The following is a 23338-nucleotide window of genomic DNA, read 5'->3' on the forward strand; positions in this document are numbered from 1 at the left end:
ATCCATACTTTCATTGGCACCTCTAGGTTTGCTTGTGTGTCCCTTGTGCACTGAGAGTAGAATTATCTCTGTAAAGTCTCGCATAAGGGGCTAGGGAGGGGCAGAGGGTTGGGTGGGTGAGAAGTCCCTGTCTCCTGTTTTGAGCATTGCTGCTGTGCTTCCTGTTGTCCTTGGTCTCCGTGGCTTGCCTTGTGCTTTCATGTGATCACATGACCTTCTAACCCCAAAAGGGGCCCTTTATTTGGTTGCTTATGATGAACAATATTACCTTGATTTTTGCTGCTTTGTAGGTCTATCTTTCTGCTCTGTATTACTATGTTTCTCAGACCTTTCATTGTAGGGCCAGAAATTTGAATTGTTTTCTTCTAAAGATGCTTCAGTAGAGATAAATGAAACATTTGGTTTTTTTTTTTTAGTTTTTGGGTTTTTTTTTTTTTTTGGAGGGAGATAGGAGTAGTGTTCACATCATGATTGAATGACATAGAATCTTTACAACTGAAGGAGGACATCCATTTTGACCCTCTAGGGAGATAATTTTGCTACTGCCAATTCTTCATTAACAACTGTGGTTTTAGGGAGGTATTTCTTATATCCATCATTCAATTTTTGGACCTTGTCAGTAATATATTAAAAGTCCATGGAGGTTATGGTGGGGATTGTGTGCTTTGAGGAGGAAGGTTTAGAAGTGACAAGCTTGGGGATTTTTAGGGGCGGTATCAATTTGAAGATACATGTCTTGGTGACGTGTAATGGATATGGATTGTGTCGTGCAGTCTGTGAAGGGTATGGTCAGGATTTTCTTTGGAAGCAGGAAAAAACTACCAGACAGTTGCACATCTTTTAATATCACTCCATGGCTCCTGTGGAACCTCTACACACCACAAAGCCAAGCAAACGGTACTACAGTGCCTTCCAGGGGTCTCCTTAGGCTCAACTGAATGTTTAGAAACATTCAGAGTCATCAACTGCCACCCCTGGCATCATTGTCACTTACAAGACTATATAGAATGGGAAGCCCAGTTTGGCAGCAAGGCAGACCAGATGTTCTTCTATGGGAGTCCCTGTAGCTGTCCATGTGCAAGGAGCTCAGGTGCAAGGAGACGGATCAGGTGATCAGTATGGAGGCTGCCCCTGCTTAGAAGCTTCTCGTCCCATGGGATCAAAAATCTTAGAACAACATATATGTCTTAAACATTAGCCTCCAGGGTCTCCATGCCTGTTGCAAGAGTCACTACTTGGTAGTAGTGACAAGCCCAAAGCTGTGGCTTGTCCTCAGACTTTTCTAATTCTCCCAGCCTAGATGCAATTTACCACATAGGGGTCATTCTCCCATATGTAAGGTTGCCTAGAAACATAGTTGACAGATGACTCTATTACGTTGCCAGGCGAACAGAGCTAGAAAATTCAACCAAAGGTCAAAATCTCAGCAAAAGGGGAATAGATTTTGTTAATCCTTACCTAACAGTATATGGAGCAACTGCATGAAGATATTCCCCCTAATTCTTATAAAATAGAGCCAGAGGAGTTATCTGTGAGAATGTAGCCAACACCAACTCATTTTTCCTCACTTGAATAATATTCATTCTCTGTGCTTAGCTGCTTATGATTAATGTACTGTTTATAAATTGTACTGAGGTAGGTAGAAGAGTTGGCTAAACAGTTAAAATGGCCCCATGAAAATGTCATATATCCCTTGGTGCTATTCAGAGTCGGCAGGCATAGTATGTCATACTGTGGGGACATTATTAGATGGAAAATTTCTGAGGGTTTTATCAATCATACTTTGAGGGGAATCCGTGCTCCTCCAGGAACCAGAAGAGAGTAGGCTCTGGGACCCAGCCCTCACCGCTGAGTCATGTGTTGCTACTCTTGGCCCTTTGGGTTGCTCCTGGCACATCAGTAAGTGAGGACAGCTGGTATTTTTTCAGCAGTTAATCACAATTATTTACAGAGTCCTTACCATGGGCCGTTCACTATGGTGTCTTCAATGAACCCACACAATCCCTGCCTGGAAGGAGCTTGCGGTGTGTAATCAGGGAGACCAGCAACTAAGCAGTGACAATGCAGTGTGGGGCATGACACCTGGGACTCTAAGGCCTCCTTGTCTACGCTGCTGCTGTTGTGATCTTCCCATTCCGTAAACTTCTATTTATAAGCAATTTAAACAGTTTCTGAAACATCCTGCTTTTTCCAAACATGGTGGCTTTGGATGTTAAAGTGTTTAAATGAACTTTTATTCAGATGTATAAAAATAGTATACACATTTCAGAATCTCTCTAGTCTTTAGAAAATATGCACCAGATGCTATTGCTTTCTTATTTAAAAAAACAACTATATATAATGTGTGTGTATATATATTATTTGTCAATTAAAAATAAAATTAAAACAACAAATAACTTTCCATACTGTTGGTCTAGTGTAATAAAACAAAAGCATTACTTCTGTGACAAGCGGGAGGACCTGGTGGATTGGGTCTTGATTGGCTGTGAACTAGCTGATACTGCAGAATTCAGGATAGATGGAGGACAGGACCATTAAGTCACAGGATCTGAAAGCTGGAAGGAACACTAGAGATGGTCTCATGCAACTTCATTTTACCCTAGAAATGAAATGACTAGTTTCTAGTCCCCACACAGCTGGGTAAGATCAGAAACCAGGTCCTGACAGGCCAAAACTAGTAACAGGCATGTCTGGGTAGACAGGAGAGAACATCCACAGACAGCATTTGTTTCTTTGGTTACCTATTAGACCAGAATGTTGTTTGGGCCTGATATAATCAAATATGCCTTGTGTGATCAGGTCCTGCATTCTTGCTTAGACAGGGAGGGAGGGAGTCACAGGTTAAATATAGGATAGTTAATCTGATCTTTTTGTTCTGTAAAACCCATGCGTATCTACAACATAATGAGCATTGAACATACAAATAATGCAAATTGAAAATTCCATTGTTCAATTTTTAAATATATATCATTTATTTGATTCTACTATATTTATTTTATTTGTAAAATATTTCAAAAGTAGAAAAACTATCCAACATTTTCTTGAAATTACTTTTCCCAATATCTTTATATTTTATTTTATTTTGGTACTGGAGATTGAAAGAGGGGTGCTTTACTAATGAATTATATCTCCAGTCTTTTTTGGTTTTTATTTTGAGGCAGGGTCTTGATAAATTGCTTAGTGCCTCACTAAACTGTTCAAGGCTTACCTTGAACTTACAATTCTTCTGCTTCAGCCTCCTGGGAGGCTGGGATTACAGGCTGTGATTATAACCGATTTTTGAAATATAATTTGTGCATGATTCTGGGACTTTGACAAAGGACAATTTTATTTGAAACAGAAAACCACATATCTTTGGTTCAGTAGCCTATATACTATTTATGGTATTGAGTGACAATGTATTTTAGGTATATCTTTAGGTATATCTCCGTGGATTTCAATAAGTCTACAAAACTAGTTTTCACTAAAGCTCTGCAATGATATACAACAGTAATCAGTAAAACAGATTAGCTACTTTACAATCTAAAAATACCTAGAAATAGTGTTGCTGGCTATTAATAAAATATTTATCAAGTTTGAGATTTAAATTAATTTAAGGTCATCAAAGATGCAAATCATTTCTAATTTGGTTAAATCAACCTGGGGATAAACAGGAAATAGTCTTGAGCTAAATTTTCCTCTTGATTTGTATAAGACCAGATAGAGACAAGTTAAGAATGGAACAGCCTCAGCCAGATTCAAGAAAAAGTCTTTGGTTTCTTTATTACACATGCTGCTCTCAAAAACAAATGTAGGAGCTGAAGAAATAGCTTGTTTTGGAGATTGCTCGCTTAGCATGCGCAAGAGCTGTGGTTCCAATCCCCGGCCCCTCAGAGAGGACCAAAAAAAAAAAAGCAACAAAAACAAATGTATTTTTTGAACTTCCAGAATTTGAAACTGACCTAAGTTAGATAACTGCAGATTTGGGGATGGCTAAGGTCAAAACAGATACAACAGTTTCTGCAGAATGAATGAAAATAGGAAATTAAGGTTTGATCTTTTCACATGAATGAGTTAATAATACTTTCTACTTTAAGTTTTTCTCAGGGCCATTACTTTACATGACACCCTAAAGAGGAATTTTATGGAGAAGATTTTAGTGAAGGGGGCAAAACCCCACAAAATAAAGAGAACTATTAAATAGAGCTCTAAACAGAAGAAACTTCCATCAAATATGACCTCCCACCCCTATTCCATGGTGTTAGGGCCAACTCATTCTTTGTTTGAGACAGTTTCTGGGCAGAATAGCCCAACCAGCACATTTTAGATTCTGTACAGGAAGACAGACCACTGCTTGATGAATAGGTAATGACACTACATGAAAGGTAAGGCAGATGACATAAAAGTCACAGTAGGTGCAACCATTCTATTCTGAGTTCTGCAGCCAGTTTCCAACAACTCTTAGAAGAAAAACAGATGGAGCTGATCTGCCAAGTTTCCAAGTGGATCAGTTCACCTTACAAAGGCACCTGTCATAACTGCTATTAAACTAAGAAGCCAAGATTATTGGCAATAATCTTGAACGTTAAAACAATAGATACTTATTCTTTTTTTAAGAAGTGGAAAATGTGCTTTTTGGAACTGAATTGGTCTTCATGTTCAAGTGGCTATGTAATAGGTCTGTTGATAGTGTCCAGTGCTGTCCAGGTTGTGGGTAGTTTTGCTGTTTTCACTTTTTTATATATAAAGAACTAAAACCAAGAAAGAATAAAGTAATAAATTAGTGTATGTAATCTATATGATCTAAATTTGAATGATTTCTGTTGTCTTTGCATTCCATTTTTAATACAAATCTTTAAAATGTGCATATTTCTGTTTTATAAATCATTACTGCTTAAACAACAGTTTCAAATATTTCTCTTTGGAAGACAGGAAGTTGGTTCCATTTCAGCAATGTAATTGATATAATTTTACATTCTTTTAAATGTTGAGACTGGGTTTATTTAAGATTAGCTGGGCTTACTGCCTACTCTTGAGAAAAATATTTATAGCCTGTATATTTTTTTAAAAAAAGATTCCCCATAACAATATAAAACTGCTAACACTAAATACACTCTCCATCTGTTTAAAGACTCATTAACTTCATTTAGTAATAGAAAAAAAAAAGTTACTAGCTAGAACAGGGGTTAGACCAAATTATACTTAATGCCTGGTTTTTATAAAGTTTTATTGGAAAACAGGCACATCTGTTCCTTTCTCTGTTACATATGCCAGCTTTTGCATGCAATGAGAAAGTTCTGTGGCTGTGACAGATATCTATTATGCACAAAGCCTGAAATGTTTACTAAAATGTTACTTAAAAGAGTTTGCCCACCTGTGATCCAGAATGTTGGTAAGGACAGGGGATCTGTGACTCCTCCAGGGACTATGCAGGTAAAATAGTTTTCTGCTTCAGACCAGTCTGTGAGCATCACTAGGATTTAAGTCTGTCTGGTATGTATGTATGAGGGTCAGTGGAGAGGCACAGCTGATCTATGTGGAGTTTGGGGTCGGGGGAGTTGTTGGGACTATCTGGATCCAAAGATGATCACTTGGATTTTGTTCCAAGGAAGTGTACCTGAGCCTTCAGTGTGAGAGCTACAGGCACAGATTGAAAGAACATGACGTATAATCTTGGTGAGATGCTGGAGTTCAACTGCACTGCTTTGAACACCTGCCGCCAGGTAGGAGGCTAGGGGCACTCAGCTGCCCTTTGCAACACTACCTGTTCTTTGTGTATTCTAAGCGCTCTGTGGCTCCACAGGCAGTGGCAGGGAGGTGAAGTGAACTGGACGGGCTCTAATACTGGAGGCACCTTGGCTCTCAGCTTTCCCAGACACCTCCAACTCAGCAGCAGACATCCTGAGGGACTCCAGAGCAACTGTCTTGGCCAGGGCACTTTCAGCTGTCAGGAACAGACACTCAAAGCAAGCTGAAGGCAACAGACCTCCAAGTGTGGTCTCAGAATCAACAGCATCAGTGTCATCTCGGGGGATTCTGAGGCAAACTAAAGTTTGAGGGCAGTTTTAAGAAGATTTGTTAAAATGCATAACTTGATGAATATTCTAGAGAGGAAATCAGCAGATCACCTGAAATTAGAAAAGAAGGACTGAGGCTGCTCCTGGTGGGTCATGTTCCTTGTCCAGTTTCCTTGCCTGCTTTTCATGCAGCACTTAGACCAGTTTGCTTCTGCCCATGCACCAGTTCGAAATGACAACCCAGCCCTGACGTGGCCACTCTCCTGTCCTTCAGTTAAAATCTTCCAGAGGGAAACAACTCAATTTCTGCCTAAAAGAGAAGGGGTTCCCTCAGATCACACAGCACACTTGGGTCGGGCAGCTGGTGACTCTAAATGGGGATAGGGGCATTCTTGGAAATTGGGGCTGAGTAGAAAAGTATGATACGTCCCCTGAGCAGGGGCCCTGGAGGAAACAAGAATGTTGACCTCTCCTAGATCAAGGAAATCATGGCAAGCAGGATGTTTTGGAAGACACAGGTGATATTGATGTTAGAGCTCAAAGACTGGGTTCTTTTTCCCTCTGGGAATTGTGGAACCAACAGCAAGACCAAGCACCAACTGAGCAGTGAGGGAGACTTTATTGTTGGACGGGAATAGGAGAAATGGGAGGTGAACTCACAGTTCAATCTCTCCCCATCGGGAGTGAGGAGGTTATAGATACATGGTGAAAGAAATGAGGGGAGGGATAGGCTAATAAAGGGGAAGAGTTTTCTTTTATTAATGAAGTTAGAGGTGGTCTGGAGCTCACTCTGGCAGTCATCTTAGATACACTAGTTCCAGTTTGTCCACCTGAACAGCAACTGCTTCCTTCAGCCGTTTTGTCCTCAAAGATAAGCAAGATTAGGGAAGGGTAAAAATACAGGAAGGCCACCCAGACTGTACAAGACCAGGGCAAGGTAACAGTACACCTCCAGGAGTCCCACACTTAATGGGGGAAACCTGCAAGTAGTTATAGGGGTTTTTATTAGAAGGGGAGCAAAAGTCTTTAGTTGTATACCCAAAAGAACTCAATTTGTGGGCTGGGGAGATAACCCAGTTGGTAGAGTGCTTGCTTTGCAAGCACGAGGCCCTGAGTTTGATCCCCAGTACCTCAAAAAAAAAAAAAAAGAACAATTTGTAAATGTTGAGAACAGGGTGATATCTGTGCAGCTAACTGTCTTAATCACCAGGATGCAGGCAGTTGCGACTGCACCCTCAAGAGCCAATACAGCACAAACAGGACTGCTGGGCCCCCGTACTTATTGAGGTTGTTAAGAGATATTTGTCTGAGGAATGTGTAGCTGCCTAGAAACCTTATCTATCAAGGACGGGGGCCTAACCCCGACTCATCTCCTGCATAGTTCACCCCTTCCCTCCTCCCTAGGACCGTTCAGTTCTGGTGGGACCCAATGAGAATCAAATAGATTGGCAGGACCCAACCAGAGAAGGACTAATGTTTACCTGTTCAAATGTTAACCAATAACGTACAGGTCTTTGTGTGTGAATGCTTGGAAATCTCTTAAATAGAGGGCTTTCTCGCCCCTCCGGGCGCTCCCTCCCCCCATCCATTGTATCGGTCTGAGGGGCTGGTTGCAGTCCAGGCTTGAGCTTGCTTTAATAAAACCTCGTTGTGTGATTTGCATTACCGTGTGTGTTCACTTTGACTCTCCGGGGATTAGTCGGAATGGGACCCTAACAGTAAACAGGTGTTCAAACAAAACCTTGAATGCAACCAATCAATAATAGTTTTATTCGCAAGAGCCAAAAGGTAAAACCACCCAATGTCCATCAACTGATGAACGGATAAACCCCATGTGGTATATGCATACAGTGGAATATTATACAGCCATTAAAAGAATAAAATTTTGATACAACAGTACATCCTGGATGAACTAAGTTTCATGTGAAAGCAGCTGCTTTCAAAGGGCCATATTTGGTTGATTTCCATTTATATGAAATATCCAGAGTAGTCAAGTTCATAGAAACAAAAAACTGAGTGGTGACTGCCAGGAGCTGGGGGAGGGGAGAATGCAGAATTGATATAAAATGGAAGAAACATGAAAAAAGATAGGTAGGATGGAGACAAAAGGAAGGAAAAGAAGACTGTAACTTGAAGATGAAAACCTTATGCTCAAGTTTCTCATCTCTCTGCCCTGGAGGTAGTTCCCTCTCCCAGGTCTGTTTCCCCCACATTTCTAGGAAGTCTACAACTCATAATCTTAAAGTTACTGTGGAAATTGCTCTGTGCACTGTTAATCAGCCCTCTAATACATGCATTTTCCCTAATGTTAGCTGTTGCTCATATAAAGGAGAAGACATCAACTAAAGGAACCTGAGAACTGTTAGACCACCACAAGCAATCTTGTCATCGCCAGACTGTTGTCATCCTCACACGCCCGCCCCTCACCAAATTCCCTTTCAAGGAAGAGCCTGGGAACTCTGTATCTGACCTACTCCTTACTTCTAGTGAATGCATACGCCCCACTTTCCTAAATAAATCTGTGCCTCAGTATCTGACCCATGCTGAAATTATTTTCCTACATGTGCGTCAAGGATCCCAATCTCCCAAGATGAGATCGCCTTTCTGGGACCTCCTAGAGAGGCGACCTGCTCAGAGAACCACCTCCTGCGACAGAATGACTGCCAGTGGGTAACAGTTTCCCTTTGGGGTGATGAAAAGTTCTGGAACTAGTGTTGGTGGTTGCCCAAGACTATCAATGTATTTAATGTCAATGAATACTTCAAGATGATAAAACTTTAGGGAATACATATTTCACCACATCAAGGGCAAGAAAAGCCTTGCCGGCATGGCGCGCGCGACTCTAATCCCAACTACTCGGAATCTGAGGCAGAAGGATCGCACATTCGAAGTAAAATAAGGGCTGGGGAGGGTGGATCAGTGGCTGAGCGTTCCTGGGTTCCCCAGGACCGCGGGAGCGGCAGGATCCAGCTCCTGCTGCTGGGGCTCCCGGAGGACCCCAGGAGCGTGGCAGGTATATTGGTGGCTGTGGTGATGCGCCGCCCGCGGGCGTCGCCGGCCGGAGAGCGGCGGGAGGCGCAGAGGCCCGCGGGCGCCATTTGCAGCAGGGGCGCAGCGCGGCGGTGGCACGCGGCTCCAAGGGCTGGGGACCGTCACAAAGCAGGCGCGGGCGGCGGCAGGCACTGGCTCCGGGACGCCCCTGCCGGTGCCCGCGGGCGTCTTCCGCCCGCCAGCCGGCCAGGCTTGCGCGCCCGGGAGGAGCTGTGGGACAATAACTGGGCCCGGCCCAAGGGCGGGAAGGCGCGCGGAGCCTCCTGGCGGAAGCGGCAGGGGACGGTGCGGGGCGTGTCTGGAGCCGTCGGGCGCCCAGCACGCGGAGGGGCGGCGGCGGCCGGGCTCGGTCTGCAGTCGGGGCGCGCGGGGCGCCAGCTAGTTTGCAGAATCTGGTTGGGTGGGCTCGAGTTGGTCTTGGGTAGATTCGGTTTTGCATCTTGGTCAGAACTTCCAGAAATGATGCTGTGGTCTTCGCACCGCAACGTGTCAAGTGGCACGCAATTTCGATCTGTCAGTTTTCATCTCATTACTGGTGACCCGCTTTTATCTTTGATTAAAATGACGCCTGAGCCGGGCGCGGTGGCGCACGCCTGTAATCCAGCAACCCCGGAAGCTGAAGCAGGAAGATCGCAAGTTCAAGTTCAGCCTCAGCAATTTAGCGAGGCCCTAAGCAATTTATAGAGACCCTAATAAAAATAAAAGTGACTCAGTGTTCAAGCGCCCCTGGGTTCAATCCCTGGAAAAAAAAAAAAAAAAAAAAAAAAAAAAAAAAAGTTGACTTCTTGGTACTGGGGATTGAACCCAGGGCCATGTGCTTATGAGGTAAGCACTCTACCAACTGAGCTATACCCCCCAGCCCTAAAAAGTATTTTGTACATAAATTTTGTTCCTCATCAAACTTTTAAAGTTGTATTCATATATTTAGTTTTTTATATCATGTGGACTCATGGTTTCTTGTTTTATTTATTGACTTGTAATCCATTGCTGCCTTTTATTTTAATTCTCAAATTGTCATAGGTCTGGCCCATGGAAGCTCTCTCAAGCCAACTTCTGTGTACATTTCACATGTCCCTATTCTGTGAATACTTCCTTCCTTCTGGATACACATTGTCTCAAGGTTCATCTTGTATTTTTTCCTGTCCATCCTTGGAATCAGTACTCTCCAAGGAGCCCTGGTTCTATTTAGTAGAAAGCTGTTAATTTAGAAACCAAGATCTGGATGCTAGGGGTGCTCGTTGCTTTTGAAGTGTTGCTGCTTTCAGGCCCTCTCTGCAGACACTTTCATTCATAGACAGATAGATAGGCTGATAAAGAGTGATTAGATCGAATGATATACAGTGACAAATATAGAGAGTGACGAGATAGTTAATTCCAGTTGCAATACAATACCTTAGAATTAATTCTCCTTTCCTCATTCTCCATGATTTTTGGCTTAGGTACTCTTTTTTTAAAAAATATTTTTAGTCGTAGACACAATAACCTTTATTTTATTTATTTCATGTGGTGCTGAGGATGAACCTAGTGCTTCACACATGCTAAGCAAATGCTCTACAACTGAGCTACAGCCCAGCCCTGGCTTAGGTACTCTTAAGGTGAACACTACCACATTTATTTTTTATTTCCATTGTTACAGTAAAATTTTTTCATCGATAAAATTTGAAACTACCAAAAAGTAAACGGAGGAAAATCAACCCTAACCTCAGCATAAAAATATAACTACACTTTGGTAGAGTTCATGTCAACTTTTTTTTTTTTTTTTTTTTTTTACATATAGTGCACTCATTTTTTCTCTTTCTCTCCCTTTCTCATTTGAAACCATCCTGTAAATGCAGTTTTGAAGCCTGCTTTTTTATTTTCATTCAATTTTTCAGGGGTAGGCAAATTACAGCTCATAGGCCAAGCTTCATGCATTGCTGGTTTTTGTACCCCTGTGAACTAAAATTTGTTTTTAAATTTTAAATGATTGAAAATTAAAAGAATAGTAATATTTTGTGATGTGAAAATTACATGAAATTTCAGATTTAAGTGTCTGTGAGTGTTAAGCTTGGTTGGTACTAGTCACATGTATTTATTTATATGTTGTCTATGGTTGTTTTTTGTTACAAAAGCAGAGTTGAGGGCTAGGGGTGTGGCTCGCTGGCAGAGTGCTTGCCTGTCACGTGCAAGGCAATGGGTTCAATCCCTAGTACCACAAAAAAAAACACAGTTGAGTAATTGTAAAGGAGACCAAAGGCTCCTTTGTAAAGGAGACCAAAGGAGCCTGCAAAGGCTAAAATACTATTTGGTGCCTTACAGAAAAAGTTTGCCAACCCTTGCAATATTGTATTTTAATCACATTAGTAAGCTGGCGCTTAATCTGTGTTTTGAAACATTATGAGAGTGATAACACAACAAATCTGAGCACTTTTCAGGTGCTCAGTAAATGCCACCAGTAATGGATTTCTACCAAATAATTCAGGAAGGGAAGGAAAGAGAAAAAAGACAAAGAGGAAAAGGGATAGTTTTTAGATAGTTCTGTTTTCTGGCATCTGCTGAACTTGTTCCCAATCAGTACCCAAAAAATGTCTTCTTATCAGTTGTTAAAAAGAAAGATGGGGGTTGGGGATGTAGCTCAATGCTAGTGCTTGCCTAGCATGAAAGAGGCCCTGGGTTTGATCCCCAGCACTGAAAAAACAAACAAACTGCAAACACACAAACATCTTTTGTACACACACCTTTTATCAATCTTCAGTGGCTAAAATAGTAGCTTCTTAAATGTTCTTTTAAACTGGGTGCAGTGGGTGCTGCACATCTGTAATCCCAGCGGCTCTGGAGGCTGAGGCAGGAGGATCAAAAGTTCAAAGCCAGCCTGAACAACTTAGCGAGGCACTTAGCAACTCAGTGAGACCCTGTCTCTAATAAAATACTTTAAAAAGGACTGAGGATGTGGTTCAGTGGTTGAACACCCCTGGGTTCAATCCCCAGAACCCCCCCCCCAAAAAAAAAAAGTTATTTGGGACCAAAATAGGCACATTGCTACCAAGTTAGAAGTACATCTCATTTTAGCTAGATATTCCACCTTAGCATTGCAGAAGCTCCATTTTTAAACTGGCTCCATCACAAGTTGGGAAGGTGGAGGGGAGCTAGAGTAGGAGAGGCCACTCTTGTCCCTCCTCTGCCTCCAGCCATGTGGTCTGAGCAGGGATAAATGCAGAGATACCTCCTATTTAGATATTTGATGAAAGAACAATTATTAATTTATTATTTTTATTATTTATATTTGTAGTTTTGAAAGTGGCAAGAAATTATTTCAATACTTCTCTTATTGAAAGGGGAGGCCATTATACCTTTCCTTTGAATCTGGGTGGATTTGGTGACCACTGTCCCCTATAACGTGGCAGAAGCAATAAGTGACATCAGAAGCTAGGAAAGACCACGCACTCTCCACCTAACTCTCTTGGAACACTGGCTTTGGGAACATTCCTTCAGGGTTTGCTCTTCCATGGAACCCAGCTGCTGTGCAGTGAAAGGTCACATGGAGAGGCCACATACAGGTGCCCTGTAAGAGGCCCAGATGAGCTGAGTGAAGAAGCACAGATGTTTGTCAGATGAGGGGCCAAGCCATGGTGGAGCAAAGAAAAACATTCTCTGCTGTGCCCCTGAAGAGTTCTTCAACCACCCCAGTGGCCTGGGAGGCTGAGGCAGGAACATCTCGTGTTCAAAGTCAGCCTCAGCAACTTAGCGAAGCCCTAAGCAACCCTGTCTCTAAATAAAATATAAAAAAGAGCTGGGGATGTGGCTCAGTGGTTAAGCGCCCCTAGGTTCAATTCTGGGTACCAAAAAAAAAAAAAAAAAAAAAAAGAATTCCTCAGTCAGTGGTAGAATGCAGAATGCATAGCCCTGAGTTTAATTCCCAGCACACAAAAAAATTCCTGACCCACAAAAATCAATGAGTGTAATAAAATTGTTGTCATTTTATGCCACTGAGTTTGGGATGGGCACTGTGCAGCAGTAGCAACTGGAGTAAAGCCCTCTCAATAAAGGACCTTAGTCTAAGTAATATAGGACCCTAAAATAAGTATAAATAATAAAATCACTGAGTGTGAAGGGATAATTAAGACTAAAAGTAGTTAATCTAACTAAAGATTAAATATGGATGCTGTGAATTTTCGTGGGGTCATATCCTGATAAAAACCCACAGTAAATCGAAAACATAAGTGAACAATGTACTCAATGCCCTGAACCCACTGAACATCATAGCTTAACCTGGCTTACCTTAAATATATTCAGGACACTTAGCCTACAGTTGGGCAAAATCATCGAACACCAAGTCCATTCCCTGACAAAGTCTTGAATATCTCATGTGATTTATCAAGTACTATACTGAAAGTAAAAACCAGAATGGCTGTATGGGTGTAGCTTTCATTGAATTTGAAAAAGCATTAAGTAGAACCATCATTGGGCAGGAGGAGACCATCTGTATAGTTTTGAGCTCTCTAACAGGGAAAAGTGTAAACAAAAAGATTGCTGACTGTTGGGGGCATGGTGGTTCACACCTGGAGTCCCAGATACTAGGGAGGCTAAGGCAGGAGGATCACTTGAACTCAGGAATTTGAAGTCAACTGGGCAATATAGTGAAACTCCTTTTCAAGAAAGAAAGAAAGGGGGTAGGGGCAAGAGAAGAATGGAAGAACTTTGGATTATGTAGTGGGAAATGAGAGGGGGAATGGGTGGGGGTATGAAAGATGGTGGAATGAGACAGACATCATTACCCTATGTACACACATGATGTGAATCTACATCGTGCACAACCATAGAAACGGAAAGATGTACCCCATTTGTGTACAATGAATCAAAATGCAGTCTGTAAAAATAAAAGTTAAAAAAAGACCGTAGCAAAAAAAAAAAAAAAAAAAAAGAAAGAAAGAAAGGAAAAAAATACTGCTAAGTGTAAAAATGCTCATCACATAATTATAGGAAAGATGTCTATCAGGAAGGAAATTTTTTTTTCTGGCACTAAACTCTGAAAGTAATCTTTTTTTATTTGCAGTGCTGAGGATGTGACGTTTAGGTAATCTACTTTGATTTAGGAAGAGAACTTGTAAAATCTAGAGGAAAGAATAGTTAGCACATTCCTTTGACCCTCTGAATCATCATATCAATCAGGATTTGGGCAAGGGCTTGTCATCAGCCAATTAATTAAAAAACAACCTTTCTGGTGAATATCTGGATTGCAGGAATTCTGTGATGTTGATTGAGAGCAGACCCTTGGATGCTTTAAAACATAAAAGGTGGCAATCTCAACATGGAATGGGATGACAGACTGAAGGCTGGACTAAAGCTCCCTTCAAAAAAATAATCTTGGAACTGGGATGTAGCTCAGTGGTAGAACCCATGCTCAGCGTGGGCAAGACCCTGGGTTCAATCCCCAGCACCATAAGAACCAACCAACAAGCAGAGAAGTGGAATCAGTTTTAGTATTTCACAACTTGGTTGGGTGACTATGGTTTTTATGTATTTTTAGAAGAAAGGAGTTCAAAGGTTCCAAACACTAAGAAATTATAAATGTGTAAGGAAATGAAAATTCCTTGATTTGATCATTACACATTACATGTGTTCACACTTTACCCCATAAGTGTATACTATTATTATTTGTCAGTTAAAAAGGAAAAAAAAAATTACAGGCATTGTTAGTAGGTAATGAAAAAACACATATAGTCCCTGATTTCACAAAGTTTTGTTTTGGTTTTCTGGTCATAGGGAAATAATTAAACCTTTACCTCACAGTAAGAAATCTGTCCGGAACTCTGAGGCACTTTCCACTGGAGGCTGTAGAACACAAAACTTTTTCCCACCCAAGAGTAAAATAATTTCAAAAGTGAAAAAAAAAGGGGCTGAGGTTGGGGCTCAGGCACTTGCCTGGCACGTGTGGGCCCCTGGGTTCGATCCTCAGCATCTCGTAAAAATAAATAAATAAGATAAAGGTACTATGTCCATCTACAACTAAATAAATATTTTTTTGAAAAAGTGAAAAAAAAAAAATCTTGGGAACTCATTCTAAACAAACAAACAAACAAAAACACCCCAACTTAAAAAAAACAAGTAAAGGATTTGAACTTCATAAAAAAAATATGGATGGCAAATAAACACACAAAAGGATGTTAATAGCATTAATCACTAGGGAAATGCAATTTGAAACCACAAAGTAAACTACCACAGAGCTGGGCTCCTGGCCCATTCTTGTAACAATCCCAGCTGCTCCGGAGGCTAAGGCAGGAGGATCATGAGTTCAAAGCCAACCTCTGCAAAAGCGAGGTACTAAGCAACTCAGTGAGACCCTGTCTCTAAATAAAATACAAAATGGGGCTGGGGATGTGGCTCAGTGGTTGAGTGCCCCTGAATTCAATCCCCTGTATCTCCCAAAAAATAAAATAAAATAAAAATCACCACATACCTGTTACAGAAGCTTAAAAAGAAAGACCTTTCTTTTGAGCAAAAAAAAAAAAAAAAAACCAACCAGACAATACCAAGCACAGGCAGGATTCAGAGTAACAGAATCTCACAAGTTGCTGGTAGGAATGCAGAATGGTATGGTTTCTTGGAAAACGTCTGTCAGTTTCTTATAAATTTATTTTTTAAAAAATATTTTTAGTTGTAGACGGACGCAATACCTTTATTTTATTTATATGTGGTGCTAAGAATTGAACCTAGTGCCTCACACATGCTAGGCAAGCGCTCTACCACTGAGCTACAACCCCAGTCCACTTATAAATTTAAATGCTTACTTAGCAGATGACCCAGACATACCATTCCTGTTTGCCCAAGAGAAATGAAAACTTAAGTTCACACAAAAATTTGTATATGAATGTTTATTGCAGCTTTTTGCATGAATTCTCCTAATTGGAAACAATTTAAATATTCTTCAACTGGTGAACAGATGAAGGAGTAGAACCACCATATGCTGGAATATTACACAGCAATAAAAAGGAAATAACTACACTTATATGCAGCAACAAGGATGAATCTTTAATACATTATGTTCAGTTAGAGAAACCAAACTCAAAAGATTCTCTACTAGTGGTTAAGATGGCAAATATTATGTTTTATACATATTTGATCACAATGAAAACAAGGACTATGTATATATAGAATTCCATTTACATGTTATTCTGGGAAAAGCAAAACAACAGGAGCAGTGAACAGACCAGTGCTTGCAGGTGGGAGTATGACGGTTGACTACAGAGGTTCATTCAGCACAAGCGAGACTTGGGGAATGCAAAAGGATTGTTCTGTATCGTGACAGCAGTGCTGATTACACAACTCTATGCCTTGGTCCAATGTAGAGAATTGGTGTGTACTGGATGCTTCTAGGACACCTTCCTTTGCACTGGCCACATTTGAAGTGTTCAGTATTCATGAGCAGCTGGAGACTACCCAATGCAGACGTATCAGGATCTGAGAAAAAAGTCAGGTGTTCCCAGCCTTCAGCAACCATCAAGTAAATAGAATTGTTTATGCCGAGGAGAATGTACTCCTTAAAATTATCAGACTAAAAGAATTTTCCATCATAATGAGAAGTCTTACAAGAATTCACTCAGGGGAGGCATGTTCTTGCCAACTGGCATCGTCTTCAAAGGTGGCCTCTCCTGCTCCCTGTTCTTCTAGGACACTCCCTGAAAAGCCAATCCCTTTATGTTGCCTCTGCTCACTTTCTTCTGCTCTCTTATCTCTTCCTCCCTCCACATGCCATGAACACTTCTCCACCTCGGTGAGAGCTTACTTCCCCTTGAAGACCCAGTCACAGTGGGCTTCCTCTCCCCAGATCCCTGCTCCCCCAGTGCACAGGCCCCCAAACCTGATATTTCCTTACGGTTTATTAGTCCCTCTGGGTGCTAGGAGCGTGGGTGAGTGGGACACAGCCCTGTTTGCAATCATCTTGTGGCCTGCCAGGTCCCACAGATTTACAGGCACTTTCACCCGATTGCTAAAAGCAGAGGGCTCTGGGACACCTAGAGGGGAAGCAAACCTAATGCTGGGGAAGTCAACTTTCTTTGTGTCGTTTCTGAGGAAGGCCCTTCTGTGTTCCTTTTTTAAAAATTCTGAGGAAGTGTACAGTGTGAGTCCTTGTGTCTACCCAGCCTCCAGCAGCCACTGGTGGACAGTTTTATTGTGGGGGGTACTTAAGTGGAGGGAGAGAGGTGTCCAACACCTATGATCACTAGGAGAGAGATCGCTCCCACTCGAGATTCCTCTCCTAGTGATCAGAGGAGCTCTATCATAGAGGTCTAATACAGTCCTGTGGGTTGCATGCCCAACAGTCTCGTCCCTTGGGGAGAACTCCCCAGTAGAATCCTCCCTTGGAAACCCTGTCCTGTGCCACTCCAAAGAGACAATTCTCCCTCAGTAGCAGTACCAGAAAGCCAGGTCCCTGGGCAGCCTGCTCTGTCAACTCCTTGGGAAACCTAAGTAGCAAAAATGTACACAGAAATCAACCACAGCAAACCCCAAGAGCCGAGGATGTGGTGCTTCCATGTTCTTCTGAGTTTGTTTTCAAAAAACTTAGAAGCAGCAAAGTGAGACTATGAAGCTAATTGCGCATACTTTCTTTCTTTCTTTCTTTTTTTTTTGGGGGGGTGGCGGGGGGTTACTGGGGACTGAACTCAGGGACACTGGGCCACTGAGCCACATCCCCAGTCCTATTTTGTATTTTTTTTAGAGACAGGTTTCACTGAGTTGTTTAGCACCTCACTTTGGCTGAGGCTGACTTTGAACAGGCAATCCTCCTGCCTCAGCCTCCCAAGCCTCTGGGATTACAGGTGTGCACCACTGCACCGGGTCATACTTTTATTTCTATCTTCTAGGGGGAAAAATGGTGTTTCTGAAGAGGGGAGAAAGTAACATTCCTGATGGTGAGCAAGAGTATGGATTCTGGCTGGGTCGCACACCTTTAATCCCAACAAATTGGGAGGATCACAAAGTCCAAGGCCAGACTCAGCATCCTATGAGACACTCAACAACTTAACTAGACCCTGTCTCAAAATTAAAAAAGAATAAAAAGGGCTGGTGATGTAGCTCAATGGTAAAGTGCCCCTGGTTCAATCCCCAGTATCAAAAAAGCAACATAAAATAATTAAGAATACTGATTCTGCTCCTCAAAACACTTCCTTGGGCTGGGCTGTAGCTCAGTGGTAGAGTGCATACTTAGTATACCTGGGTCCCTGGGTTTCATCCCCAGCACCAAAACCCAAAATCAAAAAACCCTACTTCTGGGCTGGGGAGATAGCTCAGTTGGTAGAGTGCCTGCCTCACAAGCACAAGGCCCTGGGTTCAACTCCAGGGGGAACCCACTTCTCCTAATTATGGACTGGTTTGGGTTTAACTACCTCCTCCTTGAAAATGCAAATAGATCTGCAGCAAAAGGGCATTCTTAAGTTGGTGAGAAGCATTATAGGAAAATAACCAGACTGACACCTGGTAGAATTAGGTGATGAAAGTTTTCATCTGAGGGGGAGAGGAATGGGAAGGATAATAGAATTACTCAGACATGACTTTCCTATCCTTCTCTTTAAATACACCACCAGGGTAACTCGGCATCACGTACAACCACCGCAACAGGAGCCTAAGTAGAATAAGTTATGCTCCGTGTAGGTAGAATATGCCAAATTCACTCTCATCATGTATATCTAAAAAGAACAAATAAAACTATAAAAAAAAGTTTTAATTTGGGAGGAACAGAAGAAAATTACAGGTGAGGGGCTCAAAAGAGGCAGAAGGATGGGAGAAGTATAAAAATGGACGATATCTACTTTGCCAGTTTTATTTGAATCCTTACATCAGCTGAATAGATTGTAACTGATTTCTAGAAATTTTATTGTTGACCAATTACTCAATGACAAACAAATCTGCTTCCCAGAAAAAAAGTGATTTTCCCCGTCTCTGAATTCTTTCGGTCTACAATACATATTCAGTGTCTGCTGCTTGCTGGACACTGGACGAGGTGTTGCACTTTTGAATCTTTTGCATTTAGTATATTTTACTTTATGATACATAGAAGTTCATGGATTTTAAAAACATCCCACAGGTAATGTTTGCTTTTCCACCACTGAATGGTGAACTTCTATCCCACCTTCTATTCCACCTCTACAAGGATGTGTCTCATTTGAGAAAAAAAAAAAAAAAAACGGGAAATATTACAGTCAACTTTATAGCCTTAATATCTGGAATATAAGAGGTGCTTAATAAATGTTTATACAGTCAGATACAGCAGCACATGCCTATAATCCTAGCAACTTAGGAGGCTGAGGCAGGAGGATCACAAATTCGAGGCCAGCCTCAGCAATTTAGCAAGACCCTGTCTTAAAATTTAAAAAATGCAGGGGAGGTGTTGGGGATTTAGCTCATGATAGAGTGCCCCTGAGTTCTATCACCAGTGTGGCCTCCACTAAATAAACAAATTGTATCATCCCTAAAGAAAAGGGGGACAGTGAAATACTATGTCACTGAAGGCCCCCCACCCTGCCTTTGTTCCCCTAAACCTAGCGAAGTTAAGGGAAAATAATCAGATGCCCAGAAGCATCCTTGGACCAGAGAGTCAGGACACATAATTACCTTGAAGGACGCTGGCACACTGGGGACTAGGGCACGTTAGTGTCATCTATAGAAAGCTACTTTCTTGCATGTGCCCCAGGACAGTTGCTCCTTGCAATGCTGGACAGAGTAGCAAACTAATGCCAATGATGTCGCTGCTTCTGCAGCCCAACATATAAAAACCCTGGGCAGAACTGAGGGCACCGTGGAAAGGATGCGTGTCACTCATCCAACCGGCTGCCACTGGGCTGCCACTGGACGGAACAGTGAGGAAGAGGAGGCGCTGCTTGGCAAAGTGCCACGAGGGACCGCGGCGTCAGCCTGTCACCCTTGCACTCTCGTCAGCAGTCTCTGGCCCCTTGCAAGCTTTCTCCCAATAAACCCATGTCTCTCATGCTGTCTCGGGCGCTCTCTTTGGCCACACTGCTCTGACACAACTGGGCTGTGGCCAAAAACATCAGTCAATAAATGTTCGCCAGGCAGAGTGGCCCACGCCTATAATCCCAGAGGCTCGGAGGCTGAGACAGGAAGATGATGAGTTCAAAGCCAGCCTCAGCAACAGTGAGGTGCTGAGCAAATCAGTGAGACCCTGTCTCTGAATAAAATACAAAATAGGGCTGGGGATGGGGCTCAGTAGCGAGTACCCCTGAGTTCAACCCCCAGCACCCCCCAAAATAAACAGATAGGTAGATGGATAAATAAATAAATAAGTTTGTTGACTGACTGAAAGACTTCCCTGGGTTCACCACTGTGAGTTGATAAGTGTAATGTGGTTAGACCGGCATGGGAAAAAACTTGCCCTTGACCTCCAACTGTTATTGCCTTCAGCCTCTTTGGCTTTCCAGAAGCCCAACCAAAACCTGGGGGCCTCTCTCTGGCAGTGTTGGCTCTGGCGTTTCCCAGCGGTCTGGCGGAGATGGTCAAGCCTGACCTTCTTGCTCAGTCCGGCTTCCGCCTGTCCTTCACGGATGGCCTCCCACTTGTACTGCAGCGGGGGTCCACTTCACCTTTTGAACACAGCCCTCGCTGCTTATTTTAAAAGGGACACCTTTTCCTTTTCCTTCTCTCTCTCCGGCTCCCAAACCTGGGGGTGGGGAGAAGATTACCTTATCTGTCCCCCGAGCACACACGCACCACAGGAAGGAGACGTGAAGGTCTGGGAAGTGACTACCTCCCAAATTAATAAGTGAATTTCGACATTCCATTGGGCGCACCTGAGACCCCCTGTCAAGGACATCTGGAATGCAGCCTTTGAATAGCTTCTTTAAAAGCTATTAAAACTGTTTTCCCTGATGGACAGAAAGAATCACAGCTGGGACAAAAGTCCCCTCTGCTTCTCCTTTGCTAGCAAAGCAATAACCTTCTTTTTCCTTTTTCTCAAAACCATGTCCTCTTTATTAAATTGGCATGAATTGGCATTGGGGACAGTGATGGAGCTTTCGGTAACAATACTTACACACCACTAACTCTATGTCAGAATCTGCTTTCCAAAAAACCCAACCAGTGACAAAGAACTTTAGTCTTGAGCCTGTTCATGATAGATTTAGTTTGAAAAGCCCATATAATTGCATCAAGAACCAAGTTGATTGACTGCATGAGATGAAGAAAACTGTAAATATTTTCTAGGTACTTTTGCATAAGATTATTTTGATGTAATTATGCATTACATCAAATTTGATGTAATTAATTTTAGTGGAAAATGAGTAACAAAATGGGTAGAAGTATACCTCATTAAGCCTTTATTTTAAAAAAGTTATTCGATTTAAAATTAACATTGTATAATATAATCCAAGGCTATAGTAATTAAATGCAGTATAATACTAGCACCTCAAGGAACAGATGAACAGAATAGCACATCCTGAAAAAGACTCTTGAATATATATATATTTTATATATTATATATATTTTATATATATATATATATATAATTAAATATTTAATAAAAGGCGCCTATTGAAACCTGAAACGAAAGGTTGGCTTATTACATAAACACTGCTGGAACAACTGGAGAGCTACGATGGAAAAGAGAATTAAATCCCCCACCTCAAAATACAATTTGATGAATCAGACACGTTTTTAGTTTTAATTTAGACATTTTATTTTATTTATTTATTTATTTTTTGGTGCTGGGGATCAAACCCAGAGTGCTTACAAGGCAAGCACTCTACCGACTGAGCTATCTCCCCAGCCCCTTAATTAGACATTTTAAATGTTCTAAACATTTTAAACATTATAAAAATATTTAAAAAAATAAATCCAGGCATGGTGGTGTGCACGGGTGGTCACAGTTACCGGGAGGGTGAGGCAGGAGGCTTGCCTGCACCCAGAAGTGAAGCTGGAATTTAGGCAGTTAGCATAGAATAGACAATCAGGTTGAGTGGAGAAAATGGAGGCCAATTTGAGTCTAGGAAGTTGGAGACCACTCCTGGTAGACTGGAATATTCCTGTCTCCAAAGCCCTTTGATAACACACCTCCCAAAAAGGTTGTTAATGAAGCAACTCCTGAGCTGCTAATCACCGCAGCCCCCTTCCTGCCTAGCACTCCACCTTGGCCCTTCCGCCCCACCTGTTCACCCCCTGGCCATCCCACCTGGGCATCTCCTGGGCCTCCGCAGGAAGGAGGAAGATAAGGGGGTGGTAGGGGAGAGAGCAGGAGAACAAAGGAAACGTTAGTCTATAAAAGGCGCAGGGCGCTCTCCCTTCTTGGGACTTGAGAGTACCAGCCATGGCCCGCTTCTCCCTCCCAGGAGAGGTCGGTGTTACTACCTTTAAATAAAGCCTGCTCTCTGTGCTAGCCGCGGCAAGCTTCTCTAATTTTCAAACTTCCACATTTGAGGAAGCAGAACTCATCACCAATAACTAGTTGTATCAGGAGTTCAAGGCCAGCCTGGGCAACATAGCAAAAACACCATCTCAAAGAATAAACAAACCAAAAAAAGGTATCTGTCATCTTGATGCAAGAAAATCTTTTGCAAGGAAGGACATAAATTCTAGAGGTCTTAAAAAAAAAAAAAAAAGATTTTACTCCATCAAAATAAAAATTTTGATGGAGTAAAATATAAACAAGGTTTAAAGATAAAAATTGGGGCTGGGGTTGTGACTCAGTGGTAGGGCGCTTGTCTAGCATGTGTGACGCATTGGGTTCAATTCTCAGCACCACATATAAATAAATAAAGGTTCATCGACAACTAAAAATATATTTTAAAAAGATAAAAATGTTATCAAGTCCATGTTATCAAGTATGTAAAAAAAAAGATTCATATTAGTAATACATAAAGAGTTCCTTAAGAAAAAACCCATGCTGGGCTCGGTGTATGACTGTAATCCCAGCTGCTCCGGAGCCTGAGACAGTAGGATCACAAGTTCTAAGCCAGCTTCGGCAACAAAGCGAGGCCCTAAGCAACTTAGCTGTCTCAAAATAAAATATAGAAAGGACTGAGGATGTGGCTCAGGGGTAAAGCGCCCCTGGTTCAATCTCCCCATTTGAAAAAAAAAAGAAAAAAAAGAAAGAAAGAAAAATAAAAGACATGAATCTCTCATTAGAATGTGGATGGGGAAGGACAGAAATGTACCTGAAGAAATATAACATTTAATAACCTTTGAAAAGATGTTCAGCCTCACGGTAAGATGGTCAGCAGACCAAAAAAGAAAGAATAATGATTTTTGATCAATTAAATTGGCAACAACTAAAATGATTCATTATATGCAGTTTTGAGGAGGTT

Source organism: Sciurus vulgaris (genome assembly GCF_902686455.1).
Source record: "Sciurus vulgaris genome assembly, chromosome: 1".
NCBI classification, from domain to species: Eukaryota; Metazoa; Chordata; class Mammalia; order Rodentia; family Sciuridae; genus Sciurus; species Sciurus vulgaris.